This window comes from Pan paniscus, chromosome 2, assembly GCF_029289425.2.
Source record: "Pan paniscus chromosome 2, NHGRI_mPanPan1-v2.0_pri, whole genome shotgun sequence".
Classification (NCBI taxonomy): Eukaryota; Metazoa; Chordata; class Mammalia; order Primates; family Hominidae; genus Pan; species Pan paniscus.
The window spans coordinates 50,873,133-50,891,887 of NC_085926.1; the positions used below are offsets into that span (position 1 = coordinate 50,873,133).

Below are 18,755 nucleotides of genomic sequence, written 5' to 3' on the forward strand. Positions count from 1 at the left end.
TGAGTTTTAAAAAAATTCTTTGTCATGTTTAATAATAAGTATTATAGTTTCAATTTTATTTTTCAAAATTTATTATTTTAAAACATAAAATTTAGGTACTGTATAATTTGTAACCAAGGTAGCTTCCTAAAGTAGAAATACTATTCTTGACTGCAGGGTGAGTAAGCATCAGAGTAACCTTCTGGTCAGTTATGGTTCATTCAGGAAAATAGAAACATGAGTCACTTTATGAGGTAGAATTTAATGTGGGAAATTATTTACACACGTTTGAAGAGTGAAAGAACAAAAGAGGAAATACTGATGTAACCCATAGATTTTAACTGCATAAAGTGGCCTACACGTTAATAATGGTGGAGATACCGAAACCCAGGAACTCAGAAATTAGATCTTGAGATATTGGAGCTCAGAAATTTGAGGAGGGAATATCAAATAGCTACTGTTGGTATGTATAAAGAAGGTGGTAATGAGGCTGTTTTGGGGAATGCCAAAAGCAACTGGAGGCTGGAACCTATTTTCACTGTGAAAGAAATTGTTTACAGGAACAGCAGGAAACACACCTCTTTACCTTCTTTTCCCCAGTATCTTTCTAATGCTTCCAGCTGGCAAAGGAGACTGCAAAACACAGCTTGTGGATTGCAGCCTCATGATTAGTCCTTAGAAGAATAGATTTGGAGATGATAGTTATTATTAATTGTCTTGTATGCCTTCCAATATAAAATTTGTGTTGGGGAAATAGTAAGAATATAACTTAGAAGATTCTGATATGAATCCACAACTAGCATACTTCTTATTCTTCCCCTTCTCCTTTTACAAAACATGTAAAGCCATAAGGACATAAAAAAGAAAAACAACTTATACATCTCATGTTTATGAACCTTTGCAACAAATAATCTGCCATCTCAAGTTTATAAGTAAGGACTATCAAAAGTATCAAGCCTGGATAGAAGTGTGGGAAAAGGAAAAGAGAGTATTTCGACTTGGGATTAGCAAAGTATATATTTTGGAAAGTGCTAAAAACATTTTCTGAATGTGAATGGCTTATTATAAAATTCAGAAGTAATATCCTTTATTTATCAGTAATGAGGCTGATCAGAGCTGAAAGTGGGCAGAAGGTGTGAGGGACCAAGGTGAGAAAAGGAGATATAGATGAAATCTAGGGATGCAGAAATAGAGTGCCTTAGAAAATACTAGCAAAATCATACACTTTCTGATGATGAGGAACTTATCCTAAGTTTATGAGTCATATGTCCCATTTATAATAGTTATAAAGGACATTGGGGAGCACTTTGCTAGCAGAAGAATCCCTACCTGGATTCAGTTTGCCTCAGGAAAGTAGAAGTGATGTGGCTGTACATAAAATTACACACAGAGCAGCCATATTTGCTGGAAGTGGGATATAAATCTTAGAAAGCTATTTGGAATTGACCTCCATATCCAAATGTCCAATAAGTTGATGGTCCAGAATAAGAATTCTAAAATCTGGAGAAAATATTAAAAAACAATTGTCTGCAGGCACTGGAGAACAATTGGTTGGGCAAGATCTTGAGAGGCTATGATCTTTGAATGAAGGGATGCACACAAGGAGAGCTTCATGCTTACTTTGGCCTTTTTCTCCAGATAATTTTTCATCTACTGTGTTGTAGTGGAATAGAGCCCAACCAGAAAATAGTAGTCTTTCATGACATCAGCAATTTGGCAGAATAAGAAATTTCAGCTCTCATCCCCCTACAGAAACACAGATTTAACAATGGTATACCAAGAAAAATACCTTTATAAGAGGTCCAGTATCCAGTGAAGAAGTCACAGTACTCCAGAGGAGCACAAAACAGAGTAGACACGTTGAAATGGCTAAGAAGAGCAATTTCACTCTTACCTTTGTCAGTCCCTTCTCCCAGCTGGTTAAGAGAGAATTTGTCCCAGATTGTGACTCTTCCAGTGGGGCAAAGAAAAAGAGGACTGTACATCAAACATCTCTAGCATTTGTGGGTGCTGCTTGAATGACCTCTTTCTATCCCACCTCACCCAGAGTGCTGGAGTAGCCAGCATAATTTAAACATGCAGGGGAAGCTAAGAACAAAGAAAAGGAGTGAGAGGCTCACTGCAGCTAGCTTGCCTCTGCAAGATCGGGAAAAGTGCACAACCCTAAGATTTCTGCCGGAGGGAGGGTGAGGAGTGGGAGCAATATCCCATCATTTCAATGCATCACTCTAGAAAAAAGTGGAGGGCAGGCAACTGTGGCCAGTAGAGCTCTGGAGGGTTGGGAGAAGATGCATATCTGTGAGTCTTCTCCCTCAGAAGGGAAAGGAAGAATGAAGCATACATCCTGGAATTTTAGAGTACTGCCCTAGGGAAAAGAGATGGGCAGCTTACTGTGGCCATCATTTCTTTGAGAGATTGGGAGAAGGCACAGAACCCTGAGACTCTCAGGCTGGATGGAGAAATGAAGTGCGTACATTCATAGAAAAGGTTTGACAGGTTCCCAGAATCTGAGTTGGGCTGATTGGTGAGGGTCTTTGTCTATTGAAGTCAGTCCATAAAGACTGGGAGAATTGGTTGTTTCTTCAAATGTGCAGGCCCCAAAGCAAAGCTGCAAGGAAGATGAAGGATCGGGAATACATGACACAATCAAAGGAACAAAATAAATATTCAATAACAGACCCTAAAGAAAAGGAGTTCTATGAATTGCCCTCAAGACAACTCAAAATAATAGTCTTAAAGATTACTTAACTAAATGAGTTACAAGAGAATACAGACAACTAAATTAAATGAGGAAAATGAAAAGTGAAAATAATGAGAATACCAACAAAGAGATAGAAACCATAAGAAAGCAAAGAATCAAACATAAATTCTGGAGCTGAAGAATACAATAAATAATATGAAAATTGTATGGAGAACTTCAACAGCATTCTTGATCAAATAGAGGAGCGAGTCAACTTGAAGATAGGTCATTTGAAATGATCCATTCAGAGAATCAGAAAGGAAAAGGAGTGAAGAAATCCTAAGAAACTAATGGGACACCATCAAGCAAACCAATATGCTCAATATGGAATTATCAGAAGTGGGGCAGGAGAGAGAGGAAGAGGGAGAGCAAGGAAAAGAAAGGAGCAGGAAACTTATTTAAAGAAACAATGGCTGAAAACTTCCCAAATCTGGGGAAGGAAATGAACATTGATCCTTGAAGTCCAACAACCCCTTTAAGATGTTCTTGTCCTTTGTAGGGACATGGATGAAGCTGGAAGCCATCATTCTCAGCACAGTATCACAAGGACAAAAAACCAAACACCGTGTGTTCTCATTCATAGGTGGGAATTGAATAATGAGAACATTGGGACACAGGAAGGGGAATATCACACACCGGGGCCTGTCGTTAGGTGAGGGGAGGGGGGAGGGGGGAGGGATAGCATTAGGAGATATACCTAATGTAAATGACGAGTTAATGGGTGCAGCACACCAACATGGCACTTTGTGCCTGCACATTGTGCACATATACCCTAGAACTTAAAGTATAATTTAAAAAACAGGAATCCAAAGAAATCCATGCTGAGATGCATTGTGGTCAAATTGTCAAAAGTCAAAGAGAATTTTGAAAGCAGCAAGATGAAAAGGACTTGTCTTATATAAGAGAGCCTCCATAAATCTGCTATCAGCAGATTTCTCCGCCAAAACCTTGTAGGCCAGAAGGGAGCAGGATGATATATTTAAAATACTGAAGGAAACAAAAAAAACCCTGTCAACCAGTACCCAGCAAAACTGTCCTTCAGAAATGAAGTAGAGAGAAAGGCTTTCCCAGATAAACAAAAGCTGAGGGAGTTCATCACCAGTAGATTTGCCTTATAAAAAATGCTGAAAGGAGTTCTTTAAGTTGAAACAAAATGATGCTATACAGCAACATGAAAGCATACAAAAGTATACAATTCACAGGCAAAGGCAAATATATACACATATACAGAATATTTGAATACTGTAAAGATAGTATATAAATAATTTTAGTATAAGAGTTAAAAGACAAGTATTAAGAATAACTATAACTACAAAAACTTGTTAGTAGATGCACAATATAAAATATGTAAATTGTGTCATCAACAATAAAACATTTGTTGAGGGAATTAAAATTGTCAGGTTTTTGTTTTTGATTTTTTTTTACAGCATGCAAATCTTTTAAGTTTAGCAAATCTTAATTTTAAGGGAACTATGAATAGTGATTGGTTCTGTTTACATAGTTGGTTAATTAAGCTTTATTCTTATATATTCTTCCCATCTGTTAGGTCACACAATTCTTGAGCGTTAAAACAATGTTCTGTTGAATTCTAGGTCTCCCAGCTGTATTTGACTATTTGGTTACAATTCCAAATTGTTATTCTGACTGCTAAGTGATTTACTTTCAAAGTATTGCTCCAGTAATGTTAAAGGTGTAATTTCTACCACTTCTTCTTCAATTAAAGGAAATTTTAATGGCTTTTTTTCTTTATCAATTGGGATAAAAGCCTCAAACAAAAAACATCAGAAATGAATCACATAAAAGAGTAATCTTAGTTTTTATTTCAGCATCCATATGAAATGCTTAGTTACCTTATTTTACCCCCGCTTTTTTTTTTTTTTTTTTTTTTAGAACTTGAAAAACTCTTTTTTTCCTTCAACTTTTATTTTAACTTCCAGGGTACATGTCCATCATGTGCAGGTTTGTTATACAGGTAAACGTGTGCCATGGTGGTTTGCTGCACAGATCACCCATCACCTAGGTATTAAGCCCAGCATTCATTAGCTGTTCTTCTTCTTCTTTTTTTTTTAAGGAAATTATATTTATTCAGGAATGAGCATTGCAATGGCAGTACATAGGCCGTCATAAACTGTGTACCCATGTGCATGCTCAGGGAGGTAAGGGGATACAAAGATTTCTTTTTAAAATTTTTTTATTATACTTTAAGTTCTGGGATACGTGTGCAGAATGCGCAGGTTTGCTACATAGGTATACATGTGCCATGGTGGTTTGCTGCACCCATCAACCCGTCATCAACATTAGGTATTTCTCCTAATGCTATCCCTCTCCTAGCTCCCCAACCCCCAACAGGCCCCAGTGTGTGATGCTTCCCTCTTCATGTCCGTGTGTTCTCACTGTTTAACTCCCACTTATGAGTGAGAACATGTGGTGTTTGGTCTTCTGTTCCTGTGTTAGTTTGCTGAGAATTATGGTTTCCAGCTTCATCTATGTTGCTGTAAAGGACATGAACTCATCCCTTTTTTATGGCTGCATAGTATTCCGTGGTGTGTATGTGCCACATTTTCTTTATCAAGTCTATCATTGAAGGGCATTTGGGTTGGTTGGTTCCAAGTTTTTGCTATTCTGAACAGTGCTGCAATAAACATACGCATGCATGTGTCTCTATAGTAGAATGATTTATAATCCTTTGTGTATGTACCCAGTAATGGGATTGCTGGGTCAATTTGTATTTCTGGTTCTAGATCCTTGAGGAATCGCCACACTGTCTTCCACAATGGTTGAACTAATTTACACTCCCACGAACAGTGTAAAAGTGTTCCTATTTCTCCACATCCTCTCCAGCTAATGATTGCCATTCTAACTGGCGTGAGACAGTATTTCATTGTGGTTTTGATTTGTGTTTCTCTAATGATCAGTGATGATGAGCTTTTTCTCATATGTTTATTGGCCACATGTCTTCTTTTGAGAAGTGTCTGTTCATCTCCTTTGCCCACTTTTTGATGGAGTTGTTTTTTTCTTATAAATTTGTTTAATCTTTGTAGATTCAGGATATTGTCAGATGGAGAGATTGCAAACATTTTCTCCCATTCTGTAGGTTGCCTGTTCACTCTGATGATAGTTTCTTTTGCTCTGCAGAAGCTTTTTAGTTTAATTAGACACCATTTGTCAATTTTGGCTTTTGTTGCCATTGCTTTTGGTGTTTTAGTCATGAAATCTTTGCCCATGCCTCTGCCCTGAATGGTATTGCCTAGGTTTTTTTCTAGGGTTTTTATGGTTTTAGGTCTTACGTTTAAGTCTTTAATCCATCTTGAGTTAATATTTGTATAAGATTCTGTAAGGAAGGGGTCCAGTTTCAGTTTTCTGCATATGGCTAGCCAGTTTTACCAACACCATTTATTAAGTAGGCAATCATTTCCCCATTGCTTGTTTTTGTCAGGTTTGTCAAAGATCAGATGGTTGTAGATATGTGGTGTTATTTCTGAGGCCTCTGTTCTGTTCCATTGGTCTGTATATCTGTTTTGTACTAGTACCTTGTGTTTTGGTTAATGTAGCCTTGTAGTATAGTTTGAAGTCAGGTAGTGTGATGCCTCCAGCTTTCTTTTTGCTTAGGATCGTTTTGGCTATACGGGCTCTTTTTTGGTTCCATAGGAAATTTAAAGTAGTTTTTTTCTAAACTGTGAAGAAAGTTAGTGGTAGCTTGATGGGGATGGCATTGACTCTATAAATTACTTTGGGCAGTATGGCCATTTTCATGATACTGATTCTTCCTATCCATGAGCATGGAATATTTTTCCATTTGTTTGTGTCCTCTCTGATTTCCTTGAGCAGTTGTTTGTAGTTCCACTTGAAGAGGTCCTTCACATCCCTTGTAAGTTGTATTCCTAGGTATTTTATTCTCTTTGTAGCAATTGTGAATGGGAGTTCACTCATGATTTGGCTCTCTATTTGTCTATTATTGGTGTATAAGAATGCTTGTGATTTTTGCACATTGATTATGTATCCTGAGAGTTTGCTGAAGTTGCTTATCAGCCTAAGGAGATTTTGGGCTGACACGATGGGGTTTTCTAAATATACAATCATGTCATCTGCAAACAGAGACAATTTGATTTTCTCTCTTCCTATTTGAATACCCTTTATTTCTTTCTCTTGCCTGATTGCCCTTGCCAGAACTTCCAACACTATGTTAAATAGGCATGGTGAGAGAGGGCATCCTTGTCTTGTGCCAGTTTTCAAAAGGAATGCTTCCAGCTTTTGCCCATTGAGTATGACATTGGCTGTGGGTTCATAAATAGCTCTTATTATTTTGAGATACGTTCAATTGGTATAGTTTATTGAGTGTTTTTAGCCTAAAGGGGTGTAGAATTTTATTGGAGACCTTTTCTGCATCTATTGAGATAATCATGTGGTTTTTATCATTGGTTCTGTTTATGTGATGGATTATGTTTATTGATTTGTGTATGTTGAACCAGGCTTGCATCCCAGGGATGAAGCCGACTTGATCATGGTGGATAAGCTTTTTGACGTGCTGCTGGATTCGTTTTGCCAGTATTTTACTGAGGATTTTCACATCGATGTTCATCAGGTATATTGGCCTAAAATTTTCTCTTTTTGTTGTGTCTCTGCCGGGTTTTGGTATCAGGATGATGCTGGCCTCATAAAATGAGTTAGGGAGGAGTCACTCTTTTTCAGTTTTTTGGAATAGTTTGTAGAAGGAATGGTACCAGCTCCTCTTTGTACCCCGATAGAATTTGGCTGTGGATCTGTCTGGTCCTGGGCTTTTATTGGTTGGTAGGCTATTAATTACTGTCTCCATTTCAGAACTTGTTATTGGCCTCTTCAGGGATTCGAATTCTTCCTAGTTTAGTCTTGGGAGGGTGTATGTGTCCAGGAATTCATCCATTTCTTCTAGATTTTCTAGTTTATTTGCATAGAGGTGTTCATAGTATTCTCTGATGGTAGTTTGTATTTCTGTGGGATCAGTGGGGATATCCCCTTTATCACACTTTATTGGGTCTATTGGATTCTTCTCTCTTTTCTTCTTTATTAGTCTGGCTAGCAGTCTACCTATTTTGTTAATCTTTTCAAAAAACCAGTTCCTGGATTTATTGATTTTTTGAAGGGTTTTTTGTGTCTCTATTTCCTTCAGTTCTGCTCTGATCTTAGTTATTTCTTGTCTTCTGCTAGCTTTTGAATTTGTTTGCTCTTGCTTCTGCAGTTCTTTTAATTTTGATGTTAGGGTGTCAATTTTAGATCTTTCCTGCTTTCTCTTTTGGGCGTTTAGTGCTATAAATTTCCCCCTACACACTGCTTTAAATGTGTCCCAGAGATTCTGGTATGTTGTGTCTTCGTTCTTTTTGGTTTCAAAGAACATCTTTATTTCTGCCTTCATTTTGTTACTTACCTAGTAGTCATTCAGGAGCAGGTTGTTCAGTTTCCATGTAGTTGTGCAGTTTTGAGTATGAGTTTCTCAATCCTGAGTTCCAATTTGATTGCACTGTGGTCTGAGAGACTGTTATGATTTCCGTTCTTTTGCATTTGCTCAGGAGTGTTTTACTTCCAATTATGTGATCGATTTCAGAATAAGTGCAATGTAGTGCTGAGAGGAATGTATATTCTGTTGATTTGGGATGAAGAGTTCTGTAGATGTCTGTTAGGTCCTCTTGGTCCAGAGCTGAGTTGAAGTCCAGAATATCCTTGTTAATTTTCTGTCTCGTTGGTCTGTCTAATATTGGCAGTGGGGTGTTAAAGTCTCCCACTATTATTGTGTGTGATTCTAAGTCTCTTTGTAGGTCTCTAAGAACTTGCTTTATGAATCTGGGTGCTCCTGTATTGGGTGCATATATATTTAGGATAGTTAGCTCTTCTTGTTGTATTGATCACTTTACCATTATGTAATGCCCTTCTTTGTCTTTTTTGATCTTTCTTGGTTTAAAGTCTTTTTTATCAGAGACTAGGACTGCAACCTCTGTTTTTTTCACTTTCCATTTGCTTGGTAAATATTCCTCCATCCCTTTATTTTGAGCCTATGTGTGTCTTTGCACCTGAGATGGATCTCCTAAATACAGCACAGTGATGGGTCTTGACTCTTTGTCCAGTTTGCCAGTCTGTGTCTTTTAATTGGGGCATTTAGCCCATTGACATTTAAAGTGAATATTGTTATGTGTGAATTTGATCCTGTCATTATGATGCTAGCTGGTTATTTTGCCCATTACTTGATGCAGTTTCTTCATAGTGTTGATGGTCTTTACAATTTGGTATGTTCTTGCAGTGGGTGGTACCAGTTTTTCCTTTCCATATTTAGTGCTTCCTTCAGGAGCTCTTGTAAGGCAGGCCTGGTGGTGACAAAATCTCTCAGTAGTTGCTTGTCTGTAAAGGATTTTATTTCTCTTTCACTTCTGAAGCTTAGTTTGGCTGGATGTGAAAATCTGGGTTGAAAATTCTTTTCTTTAAGAATGTTGAATATTGCTCCCCTACCCCCCACTTTCTTCTGGCTTGTAGGGTTTCTGCTGTTAGTCTGATAGGCTTCCCTTTGTGGGTAACCCGACCTTTCTCTCTGGCTGCTCTTAACATTTTTTCCTTCATTTCAACCTTGGTAAATCTGATAATTATGTGTCTTGGGGTTACTCTTCTCGAGGAGTATCTTTGTGGCGGTCTCTGTATTTCCTGAATTTGAATGTTGGCCTGTCTTGCTAGGTTGGGGAAAAGTTCTCCTGGATAATATCCTGAAGAGTGTTTTACAACTTGGTTCCATTCTCACCGTCACTTTCAGGTACACCAATCAAATGTAGATTTGGTCTTTTCACATAGTCCCATATTTCTTGGAGGCTTTTTTCGTTTCTTTTCATTCTTTATTCTCTTATCTTGTCTTCTCGCTTTATTTCATTAAGTTGATCTTCAATCTCTGATATCCTTGCTTCCACTTGATCAGTTCGGCTATTGATACTTGTGTATGCTTCACGAAGTTCTTGTGCTGTGTTTTTTAGTTCCATGAGGTCATTTATCTTCTTCTTTAAACCAGTTATGCTGGTTAGCAATTCTTCTAACCTTTTTTCAAGGTTCTTAGCTTCGTTGCATTGGGTTAGAACATGCTCCTTTAGCTTGGAGGAGTTTGTTATTACCCACCTTCTAAAGCCTACTTCTGTCAATTTGTCAAACTCATTCTCCATCCAGTTTTGTTCCCTTGGCGAGGAGTTGTGATCCTTTGGAGGAGAAGAGGCATTCTGATTTTTGGAATTTGCAGCCTTTTTATGCTGGTTTTTCCTCATCTTCGTGGATTTATCTACCTTTGGTCTTTGATGTTGGTGACCTTCAGATGGGGTTTCTGTGTGGACCTCCTTTTTGTTAATGTTGATGCTATTCCTTTCTGTTTGTTAGTTTTCCTTCCAATGGTCAGGCTCCTCTGCTGCAGGTCTGCTGGAGTTTGCAGGAGGTCCACTTCAGAACCTGCCCCTGTTTGCCTGGGTATCACCAGCGGAGGCTGCAGAACAGCAAAGATTGCTGCCTGTTCCTTCCTCTGGAAGCTTTGTCCCAGAGGGGCACCCACCAGATGCCAGCCAGAGCTCTCCTGTATGAGGTGTCTGTCGCTCCCTGTTGGGAGGTGTCTCCTAGTCAGGAGGCACGGGGGTCAGGGACCCACCTGAGGAAGCAGTCTATCCCTTAGCAGAGCTTGAGCAATGTGCTAGGAGATTCGCTCCTCTCTTCAGAACAGACAGGCTGGGACATTTAAGTCTGCTGATGCAGTGCCTGCTGCCGCCCCTTCCCCTAGGTGCTCTGTCCCAGGGAGATGGGAGTTTGATGTATAAGCCCCTGAATGGGGCTGCTGCCTTTCTTTTAGAGATGCCCTGCCCAGAGAGGAGGAATCCTGTGAGGCAGTCTGGCTACAGTGGCTTTGCTGAACTACAGTGGGCTCCACCCAGTTTGAACTTCCTGATGGCTTTGTTTATACTGTGAGGGGAAAACTGCCTACTCAAGCCTTAGTAATGGCAGACACCCCTCCCCCCACCAAGCTCGAGTGTCCCAGGTCAACTTCAGACTGGTGTGCTGGCAGCAAGAATTTTAAGACAGTGGATCTTAGCTTGCTTGGCTCCATGGGAATGAGATCCACTGAGCTAGACCACTTGGCTCTCTGGCTTCATCCCCCTTTCTAGGGTAGTGAATGGTTCTGCTTGCTGGCGTTCCAGGCACCACCGGAGTGTGAAAAAATATGCTGCAGTTAGCTCAGTGTCTGCCCAAATGGTCACCTAGTTTTGTGCTTGAAACCCAGGTCCCTGGTGGTGTAGGCACCCGAGGGAATCTCCTGGTGTGTGGATTGCGAGGACCATGGGAAAAGCATAGTAACTGGGCTGGAGTGCACTGTTCCTCAAGGCACAGTCCCTCATGGCTACCCTTGGCTAGGGGAGGGAATTCCCTGACCTCTTGCTCTTCCTGGGTGAGGCGACACCCTACCCTGCTTCAGCTCACCCTCTGTGGGTTGCACCCACTGTTTAACCAGTCCCAATGAGATGAACCGTGTACCTCACTTGGAAATGTTGAAATCACCCACCTTATGCATTGATGTCGCTGGGAGCTGCAGACCGGAGCTGTTCCTATTCGGCCATCTTGCCATAAAGAAAGAAAGCAGCTATTCTTCTTGATTCTCTCTCTCCCACCACCCACCTGACAGGCCCCAGTATGTGTTGTTGGCTCCTTGAATGTCTCCTTTTGGGAAATGTCTGTTCATGTCATTTGCCCACTTTTTAGTGTGGTTGTTTGTTTTTTTCTTGTAAATTTGTTTAAGTTCCTTGTAGATTCTGTCTCCCATTCTGTAGGCTGTCTGTTCACTCTGATGATAGTTTCTTTTGCTGTGCTGAAGCTCTTTAGTTTAATTAGATCCCATCTGTCAGTTTTTGCTTTTGTCGCAATTGCTTTTGGCATTTTTGTCATGAAATCTTTGCCTGTGCCTATGTCCTGAATAATATTGCCCAGGTTTTCTTCTAGGGTTTTTATAGTGTTGGGTTTTGCATTTAAGTCTTTAATCCATCTTGAGTTAATTTTTATGTAAGATGTAAGGGTCCAGTTTCAATTTTCTGCATATGGCTAGCCAGTTCTCCCAGCACCATTTATTAAATAGGGAATCCTTTCCCCATTGCTTGTTTTTGTCAGGTTTGTCAAAGATCAGATGGCTGTAGATGTTCAGTCTTATTTTTGAGTTCTCTGTTCTGTTCCATTGGTCTGTGTGTCTGTTTTTGTACCAGTACCATGCTGTTTTGGTTACTTGAGCCTTGTAGTATAATTTGAAGTTGGATAGTGATGCCTGCAGCCTTGTTCTTTTTCCTTAGGATTCTCTTGGCTATTTGGGCTCTTTTTGTTTCATAGGAATTTTAAAATAGTTTCTTCTAATTCTGTGAAGAATGTCAATGATAGGTTTATGGGAATAGAACTGAATCTATAAATTACTTTGGGCAGTATGGCCATTTTCACAATATTGATTCTTCCTATCCATGAGCATGGCATATTGTTCCATTTGTGTTCTCTCTGATTTCCTTAAGCAGTGGTTTGTAGTTCTCCCTGAAGAGGTCCTACACCTGTCTGGTTAGTGATATTTCTAGATATTTTATTCTCTTTGTAGCAGTTGTGAATGAGAGTTCATTCATGATTTGGCCCTTTGCTTGCCTGTTGTTGGTGTATAGGAATGCTAGCGATTTTTGCACTATTGACTTTATCCTGAGACTTTGCCGATGTGGCCTATCAGCTTAAGAAGCTTTTGGGTTGAGATGATGGGATTTTCTAGATATGGGATCACGTTATCTGCAAACAAAGTTAATTTGACTTCCTCTCTTCCTATTTGAATACTTTATTTCTCTTGCCTGACTGCCCTGACCAGAACTTCCAATGCTGTGTTGAATAGGAGTGGTGAGAGAGGGAATCCTCTTCTTGTCCTAGTTTTCACAGGTAATGCTTCCAGCTTTTGCCTTTTCAATATGATATTGGTTATGGGTTTGTCCTATGTGGCTCTTATTATTTTGAGTTATAGTCCTTCAATACCTAGTTTATTGAGAGTTTTTAACATGAAGGGATGTTGAATGTTATTGAAGGCCTTTTCTGCATCTATTGAGATAATCATGTTGTTTTTGTCTTTAGTTCTGTTTATGTGCTTAATTACATTTATTGATTTGCATATGTTTAACCAGCCTTGCATCCCAAGGATGAAGCTGACTTGATCATAGTGGATAAGCTTTTGATGATCTGCTGGATTCAATTTGCCAGTATTTTGTTGAGGATTTTTGCATCAATGTTCATCAGGTATATTGGCCTCAAGTTTTCTGTTTTTGTTGTATCTCTGCCAGATTTTGGTATCAAAATATTGCTGGCCTCATAGAATGAATTAGATAGAAGTCCCTCCGTTTAATTGGTTTGAAGTAGTTTTAGTAGAAATGGTACCAGCTCTTTTTTTTATTTAAATGTGTTTTTTTTTTTATACTTTAAGTTCTAGGGTACATGTGCACCATGTGCAGGTTTGATACATATTTATATATGTGCCGTGTTGGTGTGCTGCACCCATTAACTTGTCATTTACATTAGGTATATCTCCTAATGATATCTCTCCCCACTCCCCCCACCCCACAACAGGCCCCAGTGTGTGATGTTCCCCTTCCTGTGTCCAAGTGTTCTTATTGTTCAGTTCCCACCTATGAGTGAGAACATGCAGTGTTTGGTTTTTTGTCCTTACAATAGTTTGCTGAGAATGATGGTTTCTAGCTTCATCCATGTCCCTACAAAACATGAACTCATCCTTTCTTATGGCTGCATAGTATTCCATGGTGTATATGTGCCACATTTTCTTAATCCAGTCTATCATTGATGGACATTTGCGTTGGTTCCAAGTCTTTGCTATTGTGAATAGTGCCACATTAAACATACGTGTGCATGTGTCTTTATAGTAGCATGATTTATAATCCTTTGGGTATATACCCAGTAATGGGATGGCTGGGTCAGATGGTATTTCTAGTTCTAGATCCTTGAGGAATCGCTACGCTGTCTTCCATAATGGTTGAACTAGTTTACAGTCCCGCCAACAGTGTAAGAGTGTTCCTGTTTCTCCACATCCTCTCCAGCACCTGTTGTTTCCTGACTTTTTAATGATCGCCATTCTAACTGGTGTGAGGTAGTATCTCATTGTGGTTTTGATTTGCATTTCTCTGATGACCAGTGACAACGAATATTTTGTCATGTGTCTGTTGGCTGCATAAATATCTTCTTTTGAGAAGTGTCTGTTCATATCCTTTGCCCACTTTGTGATGGGGTGGTTTTATTCTTGTAAATTTGTTTAAGTTCTTTGTAGATTCTGGATATTAGCCCATTGTCAGATGAGTAGATTGCAAAAAATTTTTCCCATTCTGTAGGTTGCGTGTTCACTCTGTTGGTAGTTTCTTTTGCTGTGCAGAAGCTCTTTAGTTTAATTAGATCCCATTTGTCTATTTTTGCTTTTGTTGCCATTGCTTTTGGAAGTCCTTGCACATGCCTATGTCCTAAATGGTATTGCCCAGGTTTTCTTCTAGGGTTTTTATGGTTTTAGGTCTAACATTTAAGTCTTTAATCCATCTTGAATTAATTTTTGTATAAGGTGTAAGAAGGGGATCCAGTTTCAGCTTTCTACATATGGCTAGCCAGTTTTCCCAGAACCATTTGTTAAATAGGGAATCCTTTCCCCATTGCTTGTTTTTCTCAGGTTTGTCAAAGATCAGATGGTTGTAGATGTGTGGTATTATTTCTGAGGGCTCTGTTCTGTTCCATTGGTCTATATCTCTGTTTTGGTACCAGTACCATGCTGTTTTGGTTACTGCAGCCTTGTAGTATAGTTTGAAGTCAGGTAGTATGATGCCTCCAGCTTTGTTCTTTTGACTTAGGATTGTCTTGGCAATGTGGGCCCTTTTTTGGTTCCATATGAACTTTAAAGTAGTTTTTTCCAATTCTGTGAACAAAGTCATTGGTAGCTTGATGGGGACAGCATTGAATCTATAAATTACCTTGGGCAGTATGGCCATTTTCACGATATTGATTCTTCCTATCCATGAACATGGAATGTTCTTCCATTTGTTTGTGTCCTTTTTTATGTCATTGAGCAGTGGTTTGTAGTTCTCCTTGAAGAGGTCCTTCACATCCCTTGTAAGTTGTATTCCTAGGTATTTTATTCTCTTTGAAGCAATTGTGAATGGGAGTTCACTCGTGATTTGGCTCTCTGTTTGTCTGTTATTGGTGTAGAGGAATGCTTGTGATTTTTGCACATTGATTTTGTATCCTGAGACTTTGCTGAAGTTGCTTATCAGCTTAAGGAGACTTTGGGCTGAGACAGTGGGGTTTTCTAAATATACAATCATGTCATCTGCAAACAGGGACAATTTGACTTCCTCTTTTCCTAATTGAATGCCCTTTATTTCTTTCTCCTGCCTGATTGCCCTGGCCAGAACTTCCAACACTGTGTTGAATAGGAGTGGTGAGACAGGGCATCCCTGTCTTGTGCCAGTGTTCAAAGTGAATACTTCCAGTTTTTGCCCATTCAGTATGATATTGGCTGTGGGTTTGTCATAAATAGCTCTTATTATTTTGAGATACATCCCATCAATACCTAATTTATTCAGAATTTTTAGCATGAAGGGCTGTTGAATTTTGTCAAAGGCCTTTTCTGCATCTATTGAGATAATCATGTGGTTTTTGTCTTTGGTTCTGTTTATATGCTGGATTACGTTTATTGATTTGCATATGTTGAACCAGCCTTGCATCCTAGAGATAAAGCCCACTTGATCATGGTGGATAAGCTTTTTGATGTGCTGCTGGATTCGGTTTGCCAGTATTTTATTGAGGATTTTTGCATTGATGTTCATCAGGAATATTGGTCTAAAATTCTCTTTTTTTGCTGTGTCTCTGTCAGGCTTTGGTATCAGGATGATGCTGGCCTCATAAAATGAGTTAGGGAGGATTCCCTCTTTTTCTATTGATTGGAATAGTTTTAGAAGGAATGCTACCAGCTCCTCCTTGTACCTCTGGTCAAATTAGGCTGTGAATCCGTCTGGTCCTGCACTTTTTTTGGTTGGGAGGCTATTAATTATTGCCTCAATTTCAGAGCCTGTTATTGGTCTATTCAGGGATTCAGCTTCTTCCTGATTTAGTCTTGGGAGGGTGTGTGTGTCTAGGAATTTATCCATTTCTTCTAGATTTTCTAGTTTATTTGTGTAGAGGTGTTTATAGTATTCTCTGATGGTAGTTTGTATTTCTGTGGGATCGGTGGTGATATCCCCCTTATCATTTTTTATTGCATCTATTTGGTTATTCTCTCTTTTCTTTATTATTCTTGCTAGCAGTCTATCAATTTTGTTTCAAAAAACCAGCTCCTGGCTTCATTGATTTTTTTGAAGGGTTTTTTTGTGTCTCTGTCTCCTTCAGTTCTGCTCTGATCTTAGTTATTTCTTGCCTTCTGCTAGCTTTTGAATGTGTTTGCTCTTGCTTCTCTAGTTCTTTTAATTGTGACGTTAGTGTGTCAGTTTTAGATCTTTCCTGTTTTCTTTTGTGGGCATTTAGTGCTATAAATTTCCCTCTACACACTGCTTTGAATGTGTCCCAGAGATTCTGGTATGTTGTGTCTTTGTTCTCATTGGTTTCAAAGAACATCTTTATTTCTGCCTTCATTTTGTTATGTACCCAGTAGTCATTCAGGAGCAGGTTGTTCAGTTTCCATGTAGTTGAGCGGTTTTGAGTGAGTTTCTTAATCCTGAGTTCTAGTTTGATTGCACTGTGGTCTGAGAGACAGTTTGTTATAATTTCTGTTCTTTTACATTTCCTGAGGAGTGCTTTACTTCCAACTATGTGGTTGATTTTGGAATAAGTGTGACGTGGTGCTGAGAAGAATGTATATTCTTTTGATTTGGTGTGGAGAGTTCGTTAGATGTCTATTAAGTCTGCTTGGTGCAGAGCTGAGTTCAATTCCTGAATATCCTTGTTAACTTTCTGTCTCGTTGATCTGTCTAATGTTGACAGTGGGGTGTTAAAAGTCTCCCATTATTATTGTTTGGAGTCTAAGTCTCTTTGTAGGTCTCTAAGGACTTGCTTTATGAATCTGGTTGCTCCTGTATTGGGTGCATATATGCTTAGGACAGTTAGCTCTTCTTGTTGAATTGATCCCTTTACCATTATGTAATAGCCCTCTTTGTCTTTTTTGATCTTTGTTGGTTTAAAGTCTGTTTTATCAGAGACTAGGATTGCAACCCCTGCCTGTTTTTGTTTTGCATTTGCTTGGTAGATCTTCCTCTATCCCTTTATTTTGAGCCTCTGTGTGTCTCTGCACATGAGATGAGTCTCCTGAATACAGCACACTGATGGGTCTTGACTCTATCCAATTTGCCAGTCTGTGCCTTTTAATTGGAGCACTTAGCCCATTTACATTTAAAGTGAATATTGTTATGTGTGAATTTGATCCTGTCGTTATGTTGTTAGCTGGTACCAGCTCTTTTTTGTGCCTCTGGTAGAATTCAGCTGTATATCCTTCTGGTTTGGATGGTAGGCTATTTATTACTGCCTCAATTTCAGAACTTGTTGTTGGTCTATTCAGAGATTCAGTTTGTTCTTGGTTCAGTCTTGGGAGGGCATATGCATCCAGTCATTTATTCATTTCTTCTAGATTTTCTAGTTTATGGGCATAGAGATGTTCATAGTATTCTCTATTGGTGGTTTGTATTTCTGTGTGATCAGCAGTGATATCCCTGTTATCATTAATAATTGTGTCTATTTGATTCTCATTTTTATTATGAGTCTAGCTAGCGGTCTATTTTATTAAATTTTTCAAAAAACCAGCTTCCAGATTCATTGATTTTTTTTTTGAAGGGCTTTTTTTTTTTTTCATCTCAATTTATTTCACTTCTGCTCTGATCCTGGTTATTTCTTGCTTTCTACTAGCTTTGTGGTTTCTTTGCTCTTGATTCTCCAGTTCTTTTAGTTGTGATATTAGGCTGCTCATTTGAGATCTTTCTGGCTTTTTGATGTGGACATTTAGTGTTATAAACTTGTGTCTTAACCCTGCTTTAGCAGCATCCCAGAGATTCTGTTACATTGTCTCTTTGTTCTCATTATTTTCAAAGAACTTCTTGATTTCTGCCTCAATTATTCACCCAGTAGTCATTTCAGGAACAGGTTGTTCAGTTTCCTTGTAGTTGTGAGGGTTGGAGTGAGTGTCTTAACATTGAGTTCTAATTTGATTGTGCTGTCATCTGAGAGACTGTCTTGATTTTAGTTCTTTTGCATTTGCTGAGGTGTGTTTTACTTCTGATTATGTGATCTATTTTAGAGTAAGTGCCATGTGGCAATCAGAAGAATGTATATCCTGTTGGTATTGGTTGGAGGGTTCTGTAGATATCGATCAGGTTCGCTTGATCCAGACCTTAGTTCAGGTCCTTAATATCTTTGTTAATTTTCTGTCTCGATGATCTAATATTGTCAGTGGGGTTTTAAAGTCTCCCACTATTATTTTGTGGGAGTCTAAGTCTCTTTGTAGGTCTCTAAGAGCTTGCTTTATGAATCTGGGTGCTGCTGTATTGGGTGCATATGTATTTAGGTTATTTAGCTCTTCCTATTGAATTGAACCTTTTATCATTATGTAATGCCCTTCTTTGTCTTTTTTGGTATTTGATAATGTAAAGTGTGTTTTGTCAGAAAGTAGGATTGTGATCCCTGCTTTTTTTTTGTTTTCCATTTGCTTGGTAAATTTTCCTCCATCTCTTTATTTTGAGCCTATGTATGTCTTTGCACGTGAGATGGGTCTCCTGAAGACGGCATACCAATGGTCTTAACTTTTTATCCATCTTGCCATTCTGTGTCTTTTAATTGGGGCATTTAGCCCATTAACATTTAAGTTTAATACTGTTATGTGTGAATTTGATCGTGTCATCATGGTGTTAGCTGGTTATTTTGCAGGCTTGTTCATGTGGTTGTTCATAGTGTCACTGTTCTTCTGTGTACTTCAGTGCATCTTTGTAGTGGCTAGTAATGGTCTTTCCTTTCCATATGGAGT

The 18,755-nt window shown here is 38.9% G+C and overlaps 1 protein-coding gene across 9 annotated transcripts in view; it reads left to right on the forward strand.

Annotated features, from left to right (window-relative positions):
• DOCK3 (dedicator of cytokinesis 3) overlaps positions 1-18,755 on the forward strand; it is a 711,442-nt gene that overhangs the window by 215,457 nt on the left and 477,230 nt on the right. The gene's annotated exons all lie outside the window — the stretch shown is intronic.